The sequence below is a fragment of the Accipiter gentilis genome, chromosome 29, assembly GCF_929443795.1.
Source record: "Accipiter gentilis chromosome 29, bAccGen1.1, whole genome shotgun sequence".
NCBI classification, from domain to species: Eukaryota; Metazoa; Chordata; class Aves; order Accipitriformes; family Accipitridae; genus Astur; species Astur gentilis.
The window spans coordinates 16,090,927-16,113,292 of record NC_064908.1 but is presented as its reverse complement, the minus strand read 5'-3'; the positions used below and the strand labels follow the sequence as shown (position 1 = coordinate 16,113,292).

General features: G+C 38.0%; 1 protein-coding gene and 1 long non-coding RNA gene across 5 annotated transcripts in view; both read left to right on the top strand.

Moving 5' to 3' along the window:
- The window catches only part of MED27 (mediator complex subunit 27), a 96,036-nt gene that overhangs the window by 10,597 nt on the left and 63,073 nt on the right, over positions 1-22,366 (top strand). The window lies entirely within an intron of this gene.
- On the top strand, positions 14,665-17,032 carry LOC126052014 (uncharacterized). Its single transcript, XR_007509922.1, has 3 exons — positions 14,665-15,081; positions 15,697-15,899; positions 16,858-17,032. It is a non-coding gene; the product is annotated as an uncharacterized LOC126052014 (long non-coding RNA).

Here is a 22,366-nt window from a genome sequence, read left to right as displayed (position 1 = left end):
TGGCAGTCTGGAAAAATGCCCTTTGTGGGCTTTTAATTTTGTGCGATTTTAGGCAAACGTTTTGGTGAAATGCCCTTGCCGTTCAAAATTACATCAATGTTCTTTTTTCTTTTTTTTTTTTTGTTTTGTTAATATGTCTAGGAAACAGGTGGTTACCTCTTTGCTTCCAACTGCTGTAGTTATTAATTATTGCTCAGTTGTCTGCCTGGAGAATATTGACTTTTATTATTGCAGGGTTGATTTTAGTGACCAGCAATGGCAGGGGTGGCAAATTCAAGTAGTGTGCAAATTATCCTTGATATTACAGTGATGGGGGAAAAAGCACTGGAAAAGCTATGATGAGGAAAAAAGTGCTTGTACTAAAATGTAAGGGGTTGGGTAGGGCAGGAATTACAATAGTCTATGTATACTTTACTGGAGAAGGAAAAAGGTGGGACATGAAATTTTTCTGAGGGTCTCTGAGCTATGCAATGACATGGGTTTTTGTTTGGTTTGTTGGTTTTTTTTAAAAAAAGGTGAATATAGCGAGTGGGGAAAAATGGTGAATATAGTGAAAACCATAATGAAAACAGGAAAGCTTATAATAATAGCAACAGTAAAAGTAAAGGCAGAATCACTGGCTATGGTCTGTTGGATGGGTTTTATTCTTCCTAGAGATCCTGCCTAAAGCAGCATCTGGGGGCACTGGGGATGGATGACATCAGTTATGTCCATCTTCTTTTTGGAGGATGCATCTTCCCTCCTCAGCCAGGAGTCCCTGGAATCTTTGGCTCTTTGACTCTGTGTTTCTTTGCCTTTGATTCTTATGCTGGTTTTGAACGGAAGTCCAACCCAAGGCTATCTTAACTATTTTGTTGTTGCAATGTGTAACTATAAAAGTGTTTTTGACACCTAGTAATTGGAACAAAAGGAAATTAAAATTACCAATTTCTTTTTTCTTTGCACTACCAGAAAGATGCTATGGCAGGTGAGAATTTGCCACATGCCACCTTTTGCCAGTATGCAGGTTAGTTGAACTTCTTTGACAGTTTAGTAGACTGAGGTTAGTTTGTTACTTCAGGAAGAGAAGAGTGATGGTGAGTAACTTGTTGCTTAAAAAAATTAGAAACAATTAGCCTTTGATTCTGGCTTGTTTGTTATGTAGTTTGAATGTTTTATACCTGTGATCTTCCCAGAATTATAGTAATAATATTGTGAAATAAGGTTATACGTGTCCAAACAGGATTTGCCTTTCTTACTGGATTTTGTTAGAATACTTTGTTTTGAATCTGAAGCAGCCTGAGAGCATGATACAGTGTTTTTCTATTGTTGTGCCTAGCATTTGTTGTTATTCAACAGTATTTTTCAAGGCTCTGATCAAAATAATGCTGTAAGCAGTACTAGTCTCACTTTTCCTAATTATAGGAAGTGATATATCAATACACAGTATTATAAATCACAGCCCCCTTGTCAGCTGGTGGGGATTATTTAATGCTTTGCAACACCTTTATTTACTAATGAGTGGGGGTTTTTTTCCCCTGTTTCTTTGATAAGTATTAATGTTCTAGCTGTTAGCCTATTTCAGGATGGAAATGATTGATGTTGCTCTAGTTTAACCAAAACACTTCTGCCCACTCCTGCTTCTTCTTCCCCTAACTCCTTTTTTTCCTCTGCAAAAACTCTTCATACAGTTCCTGTTGGATGACTGTATTATGTAATTTGTAAGTCCGTGATCACTTTCCCTTTCTAAGCTGTATAATGTGGTGTCATGGTATAACCCCAGCCAGCAGCTAAGCACCATGCAGCCACTCACTCGCTTCCCCCCCACCCAGTAGGATGGGGGAGAGAATCAAGAGAAAAAAAAAGTAAAACTCATGCGTTGAGATAAAGACAGTTTAATAGGACAGTAAGGAGAAAATAATAATGGCAATAATAATAATAAAAGAATTAGAATATACAAAGCAAGTGATGCACAATGCAGCTGTTCACCACTTGCTGACCAATGCCCAGTTAGTTCCTGAGCAACGATCCACTCCCCCTGGCCAATTCCCCCCAGTTTATATACTGGGCATGACATCGTATGGTATGAAATATCCCTTTGGCCAGTTTGGGTCAGTTGTCCTGACTGTGTCCCCTCCCAACTTCTTGTGCCCCTCCAGCCTTCTTGCTGGCTGGGCATGAGAAGCTGAAAAATCCTCGACTTGTTGCTAAGTAGTGTTTAGACTAACTGAAAACATCAGTCTGTTATCAACATTCTTCTCATACTAAATCCAAGACATAACATTATACCAGCTACTAGAAAGAAAATTAACTCTATCCCAGCCAAAACCAGGACATGTGGTCATCAAACCAAATTGGTTGAAACTGCATTGCTTTGTATTAATAACAGACTTTGAATCAGACTAAGCCATGCATAGGCACAGAAATGCAGTATGTAGATGAATAAGTCATAGGACAGCCATTAGATCAGAAGAAAAGGCTTTACTTTTAAAAGTTGAGAAATACAACAAAGTATCACTGGAAATCCATGGTGTCTAGGGATTAATTGAAGAATATGTAGGACTGCAGAACAAGAAGAGCATTGTAAGAAACCCGCAGACCCAGCATTCCTCTGAATTTCATGTTTGCCTGCTATCTCAGTTCTCAGTGGCTCAGACTGACTTGCTACTGGTGATGAAAGCCTAACTTACCATCTAGTGGATGGTGGCCACCATGAAAACACAGAGGATGTTTCCAGAGACTCATAGCTGTGTCTCACTTTCTTTGAGGCAAATTAAAGATGTTTGTAAAGCATTCGGGGACCTTCATATGAAGGGCATTCAAGGAATACAAACACTAATATAAAATAACTGATACAGGTGATAAGCATCCCATTGATATTCTTTATATGGAAAAGATTTTTTCGATAGCTTATGGAAGAAATCAAATAAAATGGAAAATTTAATGATGTAACCCTGTTGCTCTCTACTATTGTTGTTGTCAGGTCTTTTTGTGTGACTGTTACTTGGTTTTTTTAATGCAGAAGTGTGCTCATCTCTCTAATCTTTTTTGGAGTTCTCTTTTGGAGTTGCTAAAGTTGGCCCCCTCAGACAGTTCACAGAGTGATTTAATGGTTTGAATTGCATATCAGCAATACTCAATTCTTCCCCATTGTATCTTAATCAGATACTGTTGATAACTGGGCTACAAAACATGGAAATCACCTAAAAGCTAATAAAATTGAAAGTAGTTTGTGTAAGGAGCTGTATGTAACCAAAAGTGCAGTTCAGACCACTGGTTTGGCAACTGCTTCATGGAAATACACACTTGGCAAAAATGTGGCAGCAGTTTTATATTCAGCAGTAGTTAATAATGAGCTTCTGGTGTTGAAGGCATGTAACCCAGAAGGTCTATGGTGATTCTTGATATCTCTTGCCTGTTGGGATCCATGCATACTGATTTTTACTTTCCTGGGAGGAAAGAATAATCCTGCTCTGCAGGAGTGGTAGTTTTGTTTTGTTTTTTGTTGTTTTTTTTTTTTTTTTTGTGGCTCTGATGCTGTGACAGTTGAAGAACGTGAATAAGAAATTACAGACCATGACATCAGTACCATTACTGTTCATATCTGTTCCTAGCTTTTGGTTTTAACATAGATAGACGTGTATTGAAAAAGATGTGCAGTTGATCTCAGATGACCTTTGAGAGTGAATTTGCTCTTTCCAAAATACTCCTATTAATAAAATGAAATTTGGCTTCATAATTTGAAGCAAGATGTCTGTTTCCCCCATAGTTGTAAGATTTCACTAATAACATTAAGCAAGCCATTAAGGAAGTCCATGCTTTGCAGTAGATATGGTCATTTTACATTCTTCTTAAAAGGTTTGGTTTTGCTGGTGAACTTTGTTTCAGATCTCACCAGATACCTGGCCCAGCTTTTAGGGATACTTGAATTTGGTGTTCTGCTTTTTGCAGGAGCTCTGATGAATGACTCTTCTTCTACAGAAAAGCAAGACTTTGCTCCTGTTGTAAAATACTGCCTCTAGAGAAATGGGCTTGGGTTTTTTTCTCCCCTCACCCCCAGCCCCTGTAATTACGTTCTTCTATCTTGCGTCAGCTGGGGGTGGAAATGGGGAAGAACAATATTCTAAACATAGTACTAAGAGTTGTAGCCTGTATAACTTTATGGCTGACTGTCAGGCTTGTTCAGTAGTTGTAGGATTATATCTTGGCTCTCCTAGCAGTTTGAGTAGCGCCATGTTGGGTAGGCTTGGGGCTGTAGGGTGGGGACAAGAATATGAACATTTTACTCGGAGCTACTTCACTCTTAACTCCATTTGTTGTTGTTACATCTTCTTGGTATGAGCCAGCATTTAAATCTATTAGAGCTGTAAAATCTGAAGTTCTGGAGATAAAGATGACTTATCGGTACATGCTATCACTTTTTCTGCCAATACAAGATTAGCCCAAGCATGTATAGCAGTTCATTTTATCTAATTTTAAATGCCTGAATGTAAGGCTTCCATGTGCACAAGAAACAAACACGAATAAAATCTTTTAGCCACTGACATTTGTTCAGTTGCAGTATACCTAGAAAAAGATGTCTTCTGAATTAATAACAGAAGATTTAATGAAAGCTGATTGATTCTACCAGGTGCTAGTCTTTCACATTCTTGATCTTTTCACAGAAAGATCAAAAGTTTATGTATTCTGAGCAGCAGTTGTCTTCTTGTGCTCTTTTGTAAGGTTCTTGGCTTAGTGTGAAGCATTCAATCATGCTATGGTGCTTGGCTGAGTTTGCTGAGAACATAAGTACCTAAGTTAAATGCCTAAAGCTAGACCATGTGAGTAATCTGAAAGGTGAACTGACACGTGACGAGAGTTGCACACTTGCCTGGTGTCTTACTGAGTTAAAAATGCATTTCTTGGAGCGTGCATTTTTTTATAGGCTCATGAACTGGCTTGTTCCCAGATACCTCTTCTTCAAAAGTACATATACTGATAAGCTGACAGTAATAGCTAATATACTTATTGGGTAGAATTAGTATATATCATTATTATGAAAAGAAATAACCATGTTGAAATGCTAAGGATATTTTCAAGATTACTTCAGATTTGGTTGGAAAGCAGAGTATAATGGCTTCATCTTGGAGCATATAATAAAATCACAGGGATCTTTGATGTTCTGGTCAAAACCAGCACCCGTCTTGATTAATTTGGTGGCTGTATTTGGATTCTCTAAACTTCTGTAACTGGCAGTGGCATAGTATAAGAGATGCTCTGTATACTGCATGGGCCATTAGACACATAGGAATTATATCTAGATGTGACATTTTACAGTATAGGCTAAAATAGATGTATTTACTTCTCATTATATGAAACCGCAATTCCTGTGGAAATCGATATTTAAAATACCCACTAAAAGCCTCCTATGATCTGCAAACATGCACAAAAAGGAGCTGTATGCATGTACTGTTACTCACAAGTGGTGGATTAAAGTGAATTATTTTAATCTTCTCATGTCAACAGCAATTGAGTATATTTTCCTTATTGCAACATCCTGTTACTGCTCCAGAAGATGCAGAGAATATGGACTAGAGCAGAAAGAGTCCTCAGGTGTCTTTAAACTGTTTTAAGCTGCCCATGGTTTGAAAATATTCAAGAATCTGTGATATGAGCTGTTTGACATTTTTCCTATTCCAAATGCTGAAAGGAATAAATCTACATAAAGAGTGTTGGAAATCGGAGAGTCTTTGCGACAACGTCTGGAATCTCAGAATGTTACTTTATTTCTCTCTTTTGGCTGACCACCATGATAAAACAGCTGAATCAAATACGTTCTTTTATGTATAAAATATATTTTTTGGGTCTTGACAGCTTGTTTCCAGTTTTAGTCTAATTCAGTTTGAAACAGCTGTTCCTAATCCCTGCAAAACAGTTTTTTGATGGAAATCATGACATTCTCAACTACTGCAGTGTTACTGGGCTCTATCTTATTTCAGAAGTTGGCTTTTCTTTATGTTAAAAGAATTCTTCATTCAGAGAAAATGTCACTTTTGTGTCAAATAAGCTGCAGTTAAAAGGATAATAGCTTCCTCCTCCCCCCCCCCCCCCCCCCCCAAGGTTATCTCTCAATGAGGTTGGATATATGTTTCTCTTCCTACGTGACTTTTAAGAAAAAAACATCACTGTGTGTTTTACCATTAGTTAGATTTTTATTCTAATGTTCTCTGCCCTACCCATATGCTTTCAGTTGGGTTCTATTTAGAGTTTTCTCTGCAGTTGTCTCTGCACTCAGACTTAACAAGTTCTCTGGCTTGCCTTATGGTTCAGTTTTACTCTGGAGTCAAATCTTGTATTTTCAGAATTTTCAATGTAGCATTTTCAGTTTGCTCAGTGCCATATTTTTTTTATTTTTTTTTTTTTCTTTGGGTTGGCTGCACTGCTTGGTGCCTCTTCCAAAGCTGTTTGTAGAAATTTCATAGATCACAGAACTGATCAAGTCTGTAAGCTCTCTTGTCCCTGATAAAGCAAAAGCTAACCTTTTCTTTCCAATTCTCTGGTTCTTTTGGACACCCTAGCATGTAATATGGAGTGGAGTTAATTACTTTTTGCATAAAAGAACTTGCTGTCTAGTTGACTGTGTGAACCCAAGCGTGTGATGATACTGTGTGTGGACATTTCAAAACATTTCTGATGGGGAGGGTGAAGGTTTCAGGAGTGGCAGTGTTGCCAAGTTTTTAATGGGACTGGAGGGACTCTGGAGCTGTACATCCTCTTCTTTCATCTGTCCCTAGCTTGCATGGATGAGGTTTCATAAATCACTTTGTTATGCATGTCTTTGTCTTCCCGTCTATAAAATGAGGATTGTGCTATGGAGTGAGTACTTCGAGAAATCTGAGAGAGATGCTGCATATGAGTGGGATCACTGCTGGTTGCTGATCTTGCTTCTGAGCCCATTATGGACAAATACCATCCTGAAGCCTCTTTTGGGTTCTTTTGTTAAAGCACAATTTATCAGCTGAAATAAAACTAACATCTAACATGACATGAGAGCTTTACTACTTAAAGAGCTGTTAAATATGTTTTCGGTTCCAAATGCAACGTTTTGCCTGGCAAATACTTTGGAGTGTTTTCTAGTTTTCCTTGCATTTTTTTTTTCCCACAGTCTAAAGAACCTGACTTAGGGTTGCGTTAGGATTAAGTGAGATTACTAGCATCTTCTTTCCATCCCTCTTGTGTACCTTGTATGAATACATCCTAATAACTATTGATATTGCATTCATCCTGCAAGAAGCTAAGACCTTTAGTGTCTGCTGATGCTGCAGTTTTGATGTGTTTTTCTTGCAAGTAAAATCAATTGAGACAAATCTTGGTAACTTTTACAGCAAAATAAAATGACTATGCCAGGCAGCAGTTGGAAGTTTTTTAAGTATGGGTATGCTCTTAGATCACACATACAGGCTTGTTCCAGCAGAATTGATTGGTTGATCTACTAGATTTAAAGGTCAACTGTAATCACGTTTCAGGAAGATTGAAGAAGATATAAAATTGCTACTATGCTTTTCTGGGTTGTATACCCACTTCTGGTGCTCTTTGCTTTTCCCCTGTACATCTTAATTTACTCAGCTAGAGCATCAATACATAAAGGGCACAAGTCAATGTGCTTGCTTTCTCCTGTCGATGAGGAAGCTAGTTAGTTGTATTTCCTCCAAGCCAATACATTCCCTCTGGAAGACCTGAAGCGCAGGGGAGGAGTCCACTAGACTCTACAGAAATGGAAGGAACAAATCTCTTTTGCAGGGGAAGGCTGTGAGGAAAGCTGCTGTCTAGCTGTCTCGTTAGATGATCCATTCAGTTGCTAGAGTTGATGCATCCAAAGGATGTTATTGTCTGTTCAAAGTGCAGCAGAGATGAAAGAGAGAGTCGGCGTAACCTTCTTAATGGGTGGAGACCTTTGATTGTGGGGAATCAAAAGAACATCTCATTAGTAGTGTTTTATGCAGCAGCTTGGTATTACACAGATGTCCATAGACACCAAGCAGCTTTGGAATATTATGTTTTATAAATATGATGTTTCAAAGTCATATTTCCATCTAAGAGGCAACCATAGCTGCATACAGAGGTGAAAAAATCTCCTGTTAATTTTTTGCAAGAACCCAACTGAGACAACTGTTTTGCCATAGCAGGTTGCATGAACTAAAAGCAGCAGGGCCATAGAACATTCACCTGCTCAGATACAACTCATTTTCCCTGCCACAAAGCAAAGGGTTGATGGGGAAAAAGATTTAATTTGATAAACCAAAACACATTATTCTTCAAGATTTTTCCCTCATGAACCATATTATTGCTATATTAATTTGATAGGCCTTGTTCACTGTTAAGTTTTGTTCTTTTCCTGTACTGATAAACTTGCTGTCCTTCTGTGTGGATCTTCCATAGAGCAAGAGAGGAGAAAATGTTTAAAATGGAACAGACTTTAATGGCACGGGTACTGTTCCTGAATCAGAGAATATTGCGTTGCAAATGCTTTCAGCTAATCTTCAAAGAAGTTTCAAAGTAACTTTATGATTTTGTGTGGCTAGTAAATGCATATTTGATGATGGTCATGCTATAGTAAGGGTTTTGTTGCATTAACAGTACACGGAAAGATGACTCTTTTAAGTCACTTTCCCCAGTGAAATCTATTGTAGGCAATGTTAACTGTTTTACAAAGGTTATTTGTAGTAGAACTCCCAGAGTCTAAATTAACTCAGAGAGTACTGTCCTTAGTGCATTTTCACATGTGCTAACTTGCAAAATGTAGTAATTCCCAGATGTATAGAAATCAAGGGTGTGTAGCTTTTCTGTAAGCATCCATGACCTGCTTTTAAAATAGACACTGACATACAGCAGTGGCTGAAGACTCTGCTTGAGTGGACTGAGGATACATTTATTGTGCATTTATTTAAGGTGGCCTTTTTCAGAGATTCTTGCTTTGATGGCCTTCTAACTTCAATATGCGTTTTGCTTTGTCAGCCACAATGTGAAGTCTGGAAAACTAATGTCTCATGTTCACTACACTTACGGTAAATATGGAAAGAATATTTTTTTAAATAAATAATGGACTAGGCAAAGTTTTCAGAGGTTTGCATGATCAAATCAGAGTAGCAGCAAATCCTTTGTGATTTTCCTGGTGGCTGATGAAGTCACACAGTGCCTTGACTGACTGATTTGGTTTTTGTTTTCTTGCAAGTTGCTTAAATACATTTTTTTTTTAACCCTTGATGATGTCTGTCTTCATTAAAAGGGCACTTATGGAAACAATGAATTTTCTGAAGTGCAGTAGTAGTTCATGTAGGGTACTGGAAATGTGATTGTTCTTTTCATGTATGCAGTTGTGTGTCATCCTGATCAGTAGGTTAGAAAGATGTTTTCGCAGGGACTTCAAAGAGGTTAAAAACAAGAATACATGATATGTTCGTGAAGTTTCCTGGCTACAGGGAATTGTCAGCTTATAAAAGAATGCTTCTGTGTGGAAGGCTCTTTGCAAGGTAAAAAAAACCTGTCAGTAGTGTTATTACAATGTCAAGCAAACTTTATGCCTTTTTCTCTTCTTGTTTTCCCTTCAAGTCATAGGGCTCTAGCATCCCTCCTTTCTTCACTTCGATAACTGTAGCAGCAGATTGCTGTTTTGAATGAAACTGGTTTAATATAGGATCCTTCAGTTGCCAAGGTAAAACACCCATTAGAAAGGGGAAGAAAAATCCCTTTATTATTGAGTGTATTTAAGCAAAGTAGGTATTTAATCAATCTTAATAGTTTGCTTTCTTGAGAGGAGCAATACCAGTAGCAGCAGCCGTGTCAGGCAAAATGCTGTGCATATACATACAGATTCTGTTCTAATTCTTGTTGTACAATGTACCCCTCAAGCTTAAGAAGCAGAAGAAGAGAAATGTATTTTGAACGCATTTTCCTTAAAATTAGCTTGCTTTAATTTCTTACTTTATCATTACTTTAAAGAACAATAATATTTGGTTGCTCACTAAGAGTGGTAACAAACTTGTGCTTTCATGTTTCTTTTACAAACGAAACACAATTGCAGTCAGTTGTGTTTTAATGCTGACGTCTTTCCTAACACTGCTGAGCTTACGCCTTCATCAGTGTTCAGACAGTGCGCTATCCCTGCACTTTGGAAATGCTTCAGACCAATTTATTCTGCCTTTTTTTTTTGTGTTAATTTTGAACTCCAGTTGTAATCTGTAACAACATGTATATGTTGGTGTGTTTACTCATAACAAATAACACTTTTCTCATCTTCAACAGGATTTGTGTTGGAATTTTTATTCTAGAAGTTGTTGCCCCCTCATAGGGAAACATTTGGATTTCAGGAAATGCCAATAGCTAATGTTATTGAGTAAACAATACCTGGAGATTTCTTTAATCAAATTCCTAAACTATGGAAAGTTTGGATGTGGAAAAATTTTCACAGAGGTGTGGGGAGCTGATGCTTCGGCAAAAGTTCCCTGGCTCTAAACTATATCGTAAAACTGCGTGCTGAGGCCTTCGGTTTCCACTGCCTTATACCAGCATCAGCAATTGTGTCAGTGAGTTTTGATTTAAGAAAAATAGTAGACATATTCTAAAGTGAAACACTTGTTTTAATGGATTATTTTTTTTTTTTAAATTAAAATAGTCTTGTTGCTAAAACAGAATATGTCAGCATAATCTGCAGCTGAATAGCATCGCCTGTCATGGTGTGCAGGGCGTGATGATGCTTCCTCTGTTAACTCCAGCTACTCACCTTGCCCTTTAAACAACCTGCTTTATTGTAGGAAAGTTGCAGAGGAAGAAGAATCTTACGCTTGGCTTTAAACCTAGGTTTTCATCTGTGCTCTGATAAATAGCATATATATATATTTTTTTAAGAGGTTCCTGTGGTCAAATTGTTCATAATAATTTGGCCTTTCTGAAAAGTTGCAGATTAGATTTTTAGATTAAGTCTTGCATGATTGATACATTGCTTAATCATGATGGCCTTGAAATGTAATACTTAAGGAAAACAAATAGTTTGAGCTCCTTACACATTTGTCAAGAAGTCCTTCACCTGTTTTTCATGTGTTTATGTGTGCATGTGCACTGTGAGTCCATTGCCTCCGAGTATGTCCTTAAGGTCTGAAACAGGACTTCTATTTGAAACCAGCCAGCTGCTTGTCTGCTCCAGCATGTAGTTGGAAACTTCCGTTGGCAAATTTTGGTTTTGTTCCACAAATCAAATAAGTCTGCCAGAAAGAGAGAGAAAAAAACCCAACAAAAAAAAAACAAACCAAAAAATACCCCCCCTTCCCCCCCCTTGGTAATGCTGCCCAATTGCAGTCTGTACCATCTCCATGGTTTTGAGCCGTCATTATGCAGCGTGCACTCAGCACACTTTTATTTAAAGCAGAGCTAAAAGTAGAACTAAACAGCTGACGTTCATAGCCGTTCAGTATGATGCAGAATTACTGGGAGGGGGACGGGACAGGAAGAGGAACACTGCTAGTGCCGGGTAGATTAGGCTCATTTATTTGCACAGAACTATGCAGGATTGTCTAAAAAACCCTCAAACTAGACCATACTTTGTCAAGGAATATAAGCTAACTGTAATAAGTTCTATTTTGTTTTAATCTTGTTTACTTTTGGTTTGTTTTATACCCTGAAATGATGCAATTCAGTTTGCTATGGCTGTTGCAACAACCAGGCAAACTATTGCTACTACGTTATTGCAGCATCCCTGTGCTGATTGCTTTTCATGGAGCCATCTCCATATTGCAGAGCCATCTGTTTTTCTTACTGTCCAAGCATTAGGCTCAGTAGTATAAATTACTAATTGCTCTGTGGCTTTCAATTGTTCCTGTTTGTTTAGTGTGCCAGCAGCAAGTGTTCAGCTCTTTCAGCACCATTTATAAGTTTTCCTTGCTCTTTTTTTTTTTTTTTCTTTTTTTAAAGCCTCGGGGAAAAACTGTAGTGGAGTGAATTGTTGGTCATTCACATGCTGAATTATTGGCTTGATAAAATAAACTTTGGGAGGTAGGTAGGTACTTTCGTCACCTACGAAAGATTTTGTAACTGGAGAAGTGATAGAAACAAGTTAAAAAATCATGGTTTGTGAAAAGCAGTGTTTTGCTCCCCCACCACCCCAGTTTCCTTAAATGCACACCAGTTTGTCATACTGCTGGCAGTTTGATCTCATACAGAAAGATCCTTTTTGGCTATGTAAGTATATGCACTGCTGAAGAGTTAAGGATACTTTTGGAAAACTTAATGCTGAATTCATCAGCTTGTGTCTGTTTCAAAATCTAATCGTAATGTAAAAATTGTGTATTTTTTTAAATGTAGTTTCCTTGTCTGTCTTTAAGATCAAAAAGATGCAGGTTTGCTTTGTTTGGTTTTTTTTTCTTAGAATGTAAAATACATATTCTACATATGAATTCACTGTTCAGGCTAAACTAGTCACTTTCAATAGTTCTCTGTTCTGTGCCCACGGTAGCTGCAGCGATGGGCACCGTGGCATGCTTAGCTTCATAAGCTGTTTGCAGAAGAGTATGCTGTGGTTTTTAAGGTGAGAAAAGTAGTAACAAGTGAGAATATAGACTATAGCATTTTGTAGCTGTTCAGGACTGGCAAGTTTTGGAGGGTGGCAGACCATGTATATTGGATGTGTTGTGATTTTATGGGAGGCATTTGATAAGATGAGGTGGATACCAGTTCACAGTAGGGTGGTACTGAAATTTTGGTACAACAGAAACTGTGTGTAGGGAAGCCGGCGCCGTTCCCCTAAGTCAGATGGACTGTTTGGAGTTTTCCAGCCCAGGATAGAGGGGTGGTTTTGATAACATACCATAAAATGAACTGAACAGCAAGAAAAACGTTTCTTCCTTCTGCATATTTCAGTTACAATGTCAGACAGCTCAAATCTAGCTGAAGGCTTTGAGTCTCCGTAGCATCTGAAGCCTGGTAAGCTGCTGCTGCTATTTCAGTCAGGCTGTGAGGTACGGCAGCGGGGAGCGTTGTGCAACCTCCGCTGCGGCGTGCAGTGCCGTGGGGCAGTTCTGCTGTTTGCTGTGGGCTTCCCTCTGGGGCATGCTCAGCTGGGTGCTAGAGGTGTGGGGAAGGAGAACCTCCTCAGAGCCTCCTCCAGCTTTTTTCAAGAGTCTAAGTAATATTGGGGTGCCGCTGCCTTTGGTGGTTTTTTTGTTGTTTTTTTTCCCCTCCCCTCTCTCTCTTTTTTTTCTTTTTTTTTTTCCTTCTTTTCTTGGTAATGGGAAACATTCAGTAAAAGAGAAGGCAGCCAGTACTGTCCCATTTGTTTGACCAATATATCCTTGGGGCTTGTAGGCAGCGTGGCCTTCAGCAGGGAAGGGTGAAGTAGTTGGAAAAATCACAGAAGTTTGTCTTACAGTTTGAGGGAGGAAGCACAGCACTTTGTCAGATGAAGCTCTATAGAAGAATTTTCTATTCCAGTCCAATATTGTTACCTCGCTTGTAGCACTGTGGTCATTAGTGCTCTTAATTTGCCTTCCAGTAAATATGCCAGATAAGCCACTGTGGCCAGCCACATTAACTTTCTATTTATTTTTCTTATGATGGCCACCTGAAGCAATAGATTGATGTCTGCAATTTTTACTTCATTAATAATGAAGTCCACAAAGCAGTGAGAGGAATGACTGTTTACTTGGTGCCTTAAACTGGGCTACTGATGAACTGCTGGTTTTTGATTCAGTAAGATTTTCTTAGTGATTATCAAGATAGAGAAATAAAGTATGTCCAGGTTTAGATGAGAAGCTGAAATGTCTGTGGGTTAGATGGTAGACATATAAGTGGTAATTGGGTTATTGAAGAGTGCCCTGCAAGACAGCCGATGCATGGAAAGTCAAATGTGTGTCAGTCTCCTTTGAAATCCATAAAAATTAATCATTTAGTTTTTCCTGTGGCTTTAACTGTGTCCCACAGCAACTTAAAAATGGCTCAGTCTCAAAGTTTGAAAACTCTCCTGATAACATCAGTGCACATTCCTAGCTAAATAAAGAATCTGTAGTATGTAATTCCAAAAAGTATTTTTCAAATTCTGTTGTGGCAATTAGTGATAGGAGTACTGTAGAGCTTGCATGAGTGGGGACATTTTGTGCTGAATACAGCAACAGCTGCCAGTCTAGTCTTCAGAAACCTGTGTTTGGCCCCGAGTATCATTCTCTTTCCCCTCTATTCCTATTTTGAGTCCAGTAAAAAGAAGCATATGTTTTCTTGCATCAGCTACGTTGGTGTTACCTTGTGAAGCATGACAAGGTCATATGTTTGTATGGCAAAAGAGGAAATCTCTAAATTGTGTTTGAGCTGTCTTAGACCTGCTTTTTTTCCTGTGATGTATTAAAGATTTCTGTGATATACATGGTTAAATTTCTATTCATGTAGGTATGCGTGTGTTGATGCTACATTGCTGCTCCTGAAATTGGTACTGTTATATTATTAATATTGCACATCATGCCAAGAAGGTGTCTTGCATTTAATATAGAACATAAGAAGGTTTGCCTACCCTGTATGAAAATCTCAAATTGGAACTGAAGATGCTATAAAAATTTAAAAGGGACAAGGTCAGCCTGAAAATCACATATTTTAAAAGGCAGAAAATCATCTATTTTTAACAAGTTTCTTTACCTGTTAGTACCTGTACTAGTAATGTTTTCAGTTATTAACACTTGAAAATGGTCTTAAGCATTATTGTAATTGTAAAACTACTTAGTTACCATTTGTCTAGGTGCCTGTTAATTTGAGGTTTTCTCGTTGAGAGACATGAGAACTGATCAAAAGCATTTGGATTCCTATGCTCCTTCTGTATGATCAAACAAGTTCAATTTATTTCACTCATGAAAGAAAAGATAATGGATGACTCACTTGCTTTGTACCAACATCTTTATTGAGGGGGGAAAAGTGGATAAGAGGGATCTTCATTATAGCAAGCAAAGAAAAAAAAAATCAGTAATTGAAAATAGAAGTATAACAAATTCAGACTACAGCTGAGGTGCGTGGTTTAAACACTTGTGGTAATTAAGCACTGGAAGAACTGGAGAGGAATAGTATGGGATTCACCTTCCTTGGAAGACTTGAAAGGTGAGCACATGCATATTCTGTTTTTTCTAACTATGTTTGCTAAATTATAAACACAAAGTAACTTGAATTAGGTAAGAGGCAAGACTAAATGTTCACAAAGGTTCTTTTAGAATGACTTAATATTTCCTAGGAAACTTGGGGAAAGGATCTGCTCCAACCATCCAGGCTCTTAACCATAAAATAACACTTTTTCTTTTTTTTTTTTTTTTTTTGGCTGTTCTATGCTCACTAGCTATATGGCTTCTAATTTGAGGACACAAAATGAGAAGGGTCTGTATCCATGAGAGCATGCTGTCCTCCAGAGCGTAGAATAGAATTTGAAAGTTAAGAATCTCATTTTTTAACTCATTTTCAGATAATAGCTGGCGGGATCTGCTTCACTTCCAATTAGTGGCTGATCAAGACAGAAAGTAATGGTGAACTGCTACTGACTAATCCTTTATTTCAAGTGATAGAAGTGGGGGTAAAGATTCCAACCTTGCCATGACTTGGCTTAAAGCCTTTTCTGGCTCCTTTGAGATTTGCTGAGCACCTGACTGCAGTTGTTATCTATAGGAAGTGTACTACAAATATAGTAAGTAGTAAAAACATTTAATGTTCTTAAAAATTCCTCAGATCCACACCCAGCATGAGTGGAATAAGAACTGTGAAGGTATATCTAACAGTATTTGTAAAGAAGCAAGATAAAGCAGGAAAATATCATAGAAGACATCTGAGAAGATAAGTGTGGGCATTGTGTGAAGTACTGTAAATAACATTCTGTGCATGGAAATGGGTGCTGAATAACTGCCTCTTCATCCATGTGATCCTGCAGACTGGTAATTTGAGGTCCTTGGGGGAAAAAGCACATCATCAGTCTGCATCCTTAGCACAGACTGATTTAAATTGCATAGGCAATACGAATTCAAGGGTTTCCTAGTTATTGAATTCTTCATTTGTAACCTTAACTATTTTAATGTAACTTTTTTAGCATATGTAACAATACATGAAAAAACACTACTCTTCTTCTCGAATATGAAAAGTTTCTTGGGTCAGCACAAAAGCTCAGATCTCACTGTAAATGGTGTGTTATAAATACCTAGATAAATACAATAAAAAGGTTTTGGAGAGGATTTCTTCCTTTTGGTTCCAGTGAGAGAGGGGTAAATAAAATAATTGATGTGCCCTGATAGCTGTCGACCAAGTTTCATGTGGCGTGGCATGTCTTTCCTTTGGCATGCATGTAGCAGCAGCGCATTTTAGCACCTCGCCTACAGCATCCACCTCCTGACAGCAAACCTTGTCAATAGGAAAGCATTCAGCACTTCATTATTTCTACAACCTGAGTGCATTTGAAAATTAATTGATGTGTGGGAGGAAAGGCATCTGCTATTGTAGAAGCCCTTAACTGTTGCAGCAAGACTAGAAATAAACTGGTTAGCTGTAGTGAGCTGATCAGTTTGCAGGTGTGGAAGCCTCTCAAGTGGCATCTTGTCCATTTTTCTTGTTGCCTTTGATACTATTTTTTTAAAAAAACAAACCAAACTGCTTACTGAATTGTGGCCATGGAAACAAACAGCATGATAAAGATAATACCATATATACTTATATATGGTTAGTTAGCAAGTAGTTCCATATTTCTTGCTGGCTCAGCACCAAAAGAGAGTTTTAATTAAGCCTGTAATGAATGACTGGGAGCATTTTAAAGGCTATTAATCTTGTGGTGTAATTGAGTTAGTTATAATATCATTATAAGCTCCCATGAAAATAATATGAAATGTATTCCATTTGTTTTAGTCCTAAAGATATTTCTGAGGTCCCCCGGCTTCATCTGAAATACTGCTACTCAAAGTCTTCAACACTGACAGAGAAAACTGTAAGACGGCTTTATGTGCCATTCCACCAAACCCTTCTGTTTGGCGCATCATCCTGTTCCCAGTCTTGGGCTCTCCGAGCTGCTGCTTTACCTGTAAACTGCGGGTAACTTCTTGCAATGGAATGTGTCTTTTTTTAGCTTTCATTGCACAGTGTAGTATTTCCTTGTTTTTCTGGTTTCTGATCGGTTATCTTACCCGAGTGTGGCAGATGAGAGTAAGAATATGTGATCTATTTTCAGAAATAAAGATTACAGCAGCTTTCGAACTGTTACTCTGTGCTGTGGTAAAAAAATGTGTAGCAAAAGAGGTGTTTTTGCAAAGCATATGGCTTTTACACTAGTTCAGACTACAGTAAGTTTTGGATTTGGTTGTAAAACATCTCTGTGCTTTTTGCACTCCCTAGTCAGAGTGTGACATCTTCAACAGATGGACAGATAAACTTTCCGTAATCCATGTCTTTCCCTTCAGAAGAGGAGATGAGATTCTCATTTGTAAAAGTTGGTGAGGAAAACCTCATCTGTATAAGTCTGTTGTATGCTTTAGATGTTGGGGTGTGAAAATTTGATAGATACGCAGCTAAGTACTGGAGTTACTGATATTTTGGGGGCGGTCTTTTTGCAGATGCAAAGTCAGCCCTGCTTTTGTATGTATTGCAAGCCTTATTAGGGCATTTGCTTTATCTATTTTCAGAACCATGTGCATGGAACAAGCACCTTGCTCAAATCCACCTTTTATCTGTTTTGGTTGATATACTGTCGTCTTTCCTTTTCGTAACCCTGCATTATCAGGATCGTTTTGGTTTAGTATTTTTAAATTCTACAATTGAGAGCTTTTTCCAGACTTAATTAACCCTGATGGGATGGTAAAACTACCTTTTTTTACTTTCAGTAACTTTGCTGGTCACACTTCTATATTTTCCATCCTCTTGACTATTACAGATTTTGTAAATAGTTTGGAAATGCCAGCTTGTGATGTATGGGCCTCTTTAACATTTCTTTGATTTATGTGCACTGTGCTGAAAAAAGCAGAGGAAGCATATTATTCTGGAAAAAAATGTTGCCAGTCTTCAGTTTTTTCAGTCTTAGTTAAAAGCTACACTTTTATCAATCAAACCTGATAGATTCTTTTTTCATTCCTAAAAACATTCATAATTTAACTCTTTGAAGTCTAAAGAAATAATTTGACTAAGACTTTTATAAATGTCTATTTTTTGCATGTCTAACTTGAAATATCCTTTAAATTGATTTTTCAAAAGTTGGCATTTTCATGGATTACACCTTGGTCATCTAAAAAGTAGAGACATTCAAAAATCACTAAGGGTAGGGGGTTTGTTTATTTTTTTGGAAATAAAGTTTGGCCATATGTTGCTATTAGCAATAGTGCATTGCACAAACTGATGTAGTAAAACACTTTTTGGTTTCTAGCGGTATGGAGTAAGATGATTTCTCTACCTTGTATACAAATGACAAGGATACATGATTATCCAACTTCTCATGTAAATGTCCTATGTAAATGCAGAGAGCTAGTTTTTCTTAAATCTGGTGTTCTGTTTCAGATAAAATTCCCAAAAGTCCCATGTTGTAAGCTGTAAGTGGTTATTCTGAAGAGTTTTAAAAAATATATATATATATAAAATTGAGTTTAAAGTTAGAGTTCTTAGTTAACTCATAATATTGTTTTAGCTGGAGGAAATTTTCAGTGAAACTTCTCAGAGAAGGAAGAGCTCACACTCCTGCTAAGTAACAGCAGGATTGCTCTGTCTCCCAAAAGTCAGTGTGAGGTTGAAGACAGGATTCAGATATATATCATTAGTTTTTGAACACAGAAAACTTGAGTAAGGGCAGAAAAGCTCTTTTTTTAATTGCCTTGGCGGGGGGGAGGGGAGGAGGCAAAGTTTCAGGTTTTGTTGATCATTACATTTCAGCATTCTGCTTGCAAGTACAGTGGTTATGGTCATCTTTTCCAACAGGTGTCCTAGAGATGTCCATTCAGTGTTGAATGCGATATGTTTTAAAGGGGGGAAAATGATGTGGTTTTTTGACACTCATCCTCCAGGATGCAGCAGATTTCTAACTTCCAGTCGCCTATGGTGATTCTAGAGTTTGTGCAAAAATCTGCGTTACAAGGGAGGATGAGAATTTAAACCTCTTCTAACCACTTATAAGTGATCTGTATCGGTTGCTATTATTTGTGTATGAGTGCTTTCTGTGGGTCACTTTATAGTGTCTTAGAAGGAGTATAAATTAATCCAATCATGAATATTCTGAAGGTATAGTAGGAATGTTCATATAGGGAAATAGGCCACATACATTCTGTTCCAGATCTAACTGTCCTGCTTCAAGCTTTAATTGGTTGCCCTTGCTAGTGGGCTGGAAGTCAGCATTCCCAGCAGCATTGCTTTGGGATGTCTGCTAGATGTAAAGAAAGAGGATGTTGGCAAAAGCCGCCATTTAAGGAAGAGTTCTCTCCTAATTTGGCAAGTTCAGCTCAGTTTAAACCATATTCATGCAACCCCTTCTGCTGCCATGGTAGTGTGATCACTTCTAGTAGAAGAGAGCGGTGATGTCTGGTATACCTTGGCAAAGTGTATCCGTCTGCCCATGGCATTTCTGTGTCAGGATGAACTGTATGCTGGAGTTCTGATCTTTTGAGTACAGCTTCCCCTTCAGGGAGGCCACGGGAGACTGAGTAAAGCCAGGTTTCTGTATGCTGGCAGAAAGACCTATGGCTAGGCTAATAGCTGTTGTCTGCTACGCAGTATGGGTATTTGCTAGTCCAAAATATATTGTGCATTTTAATTATTGTGCAGGTGACCAAAGCTAAGGAAAGGAATTTAACAGAAGCTAAAATAATTAAATTTAATGAGTTGTGGAGCTAATTTTTTTTTCCCCAACTACCAGCCGGGGTCATTACTGCTATATTGCTTATCCACTAATGGATTTCCCTCTCTGTTCTTTGACTGTCTTTCTCCCCTTTGTCTGATGGTGCAGCTAGGCTAGTTGGATTTGCAGCTTGGAGACACTTTATTGGAGAAGAGTATTCGTTTCTTTATTTGTCTGAAAAGTAGTTTGTTTGCTGTAGTGGTAAAGCCCAATCACAGTGCTGCAAATCATGGCATGCTGGTAGACAATTTGAAGAGTGTTTCTGTAGCTGATTGCAGCCCTTTATTCTACCACTCATTTTTAAAGTATCTCCACATTTCTTATATAAGCACCTGAGCATCCCCTGTCACAGAGGCAGCAGGCCATTCTTTATACTGACATAGCTGCCACCTGAGCCCCTGACACCAAAGATTTAGTCTAGGGCTTTAGAAAATATTAATTTTAGCATGAGAGCAGTGTCTTCAGTTCAAAGTTCTGGTGGCTGTTTAAGGGAGCACAGCAGCACTGGGGAAAGATACTAATTGTGTCCTTATTCAGTCTTGAGTTTTAATGATGACTTCTCCCTGCTGCAGATTATTTGTCCTATGCAAAGATAATGCTTTTGTCAGAAAGGAATTTGGATTTTCTGTCAAATATTGATCAAGTGCACTTCTTCGTTCTTTAGACTTTAATGAAATCCATTAAGTGAACACAGAAGTGTGAATATATCACATAGAGCGACACTAACACTGTTTGCCTATTAGTGGACAACCTCCGTACCAACTACTACCGTTGAGCTCAGAGTTACTTGAAAACACTGCTGTTTGTTACTGCACATGGTTTTATTTTGTCATTTAGATGCAGAATGCAATGTAATAATTTTACTCTGCTTTTTGTGATTCTGTTACGTGTCTGGGTTGTAGTTGCATATCCAATGAAATACCAGTTCATTTAGTTATCTTTCAGGAAATATATATGTTCAAGCCCTTCAGAGCACCCGGAGGTATTTATAAACCTCTTAAGCATAAAATACAGTTATTCTGAAGAGGTAAATAAAGTAGTGTGTAGCCCCAGATTATGATTACTCTGTCTCTTTATCCATTTCAAATACTAGATCTCTTTAAACCTCAGAGCCTGTTGGCTGTGTAGTGTCCCTTTGCGTTGATATTATCCAAAAAGCAAGAACATGTCACTGATGTAAATATTAAACGGATTCCACAATACTTAAAAAAAAAAAAAAAAAAAAAAGGCAAAACAAAAAAAACCAACCAAACCCAAAACTTGGAGGAGGAGTAGTGGCTTTTGCGGAGGCTTTGAACAGCGCAGATAATTTTATTGGCAGCAAGGATGCAGATGCTGAAGTTTTGACCAATTCCTTGAAGAAGGTGCGCCAGATTTGCTATCTCTGCATGGTGAAAAGCCAAAGAATTGCAAGCAGTTATTGGAGTGAGGGAACATTGATGCAGTCATTCATCAGCCAAACTTCAATTTTTTTGAAAGAAAAGTATGGAGAGAACACACTTTAAGGCTGAAATCTGAAACTAATTAAAACAGTACTCAGCAAAAATAGGAATTCAAAGACAATGGAATAAAAAATGTAGTGAAGACAAGATGTTAAAAGAAACAGGGATATGTGTCAATACATTTCCTACTATTGTACCTTTTTATATATATATATATATATATGTATGTAAAATGTCTAAACTTGTTCTTCAGCCCCTAGCCTTGGGAGGGAGGAGGAGAGACCTAAGGGAAAACCAAGATTGCATATGCAGGTAGATGTCCTCAGAATGCTCCATATCTCCTGCTTAATTGACCAGGGTGAGGCAATGGCACGGTGCATCTCAATGCAATGTAAATAAGAGCTGTGGCCTGTGAGTGGCTCATTAGTTTCACAGTTTAGTAGGATCAGGGTGTTTAGGAAAAGATATAGTAACTTTTGTACAAGGATTTAAAAAAGAATGGGATGGGGATAGCCTTTCTTCCCATCATGGATCGGTATTTGTTGCTTAAATATTCTTGTAAACTGGAAAGTGTTTGGGGGGGCATAAATGCTCTGAAAAAATAGAACAAAGTGTTCTAATTAAATTGTAAGCTAGAGCAAAGGCACAATGTCTAGCTTTCCTATTAATTAAAAAGCCTGCAACCCAGTTCCACAAGGGGAAAACCAATGAGTAAAGGAATTGGAGGCTGCTCTTTTGGTTTATTGATGCTGTTTTGGCCAAGTCAAGAATTCAGCTATCCTAAAATGATCAAACATTGTTTGGCGAAAAAGAGAATTTCCAAACCAGCCTCATTATCTGAGAAAAGCTTAAAAATACCAATTATGGTAGTGTAATTTCTCTCTTGCCTACTTAAGTCTGCAGAGATGAAACTGTGGGAGTGTCCTGTTTGCTTGCTTGCTCATTGCTCTTTTCAAAAGAACAACTGGAGTTTTATCATAGTAGACAAATCCCTTGTTAGCTGCAAGGGAGAAATAGTTTAATGATGAGGGGCAAAGTACTGTGTATCTTAAAAGGAGGCAAATGTGCATGCGTTCGCCAGTATTGCAGTGAACTCAAATTCTGT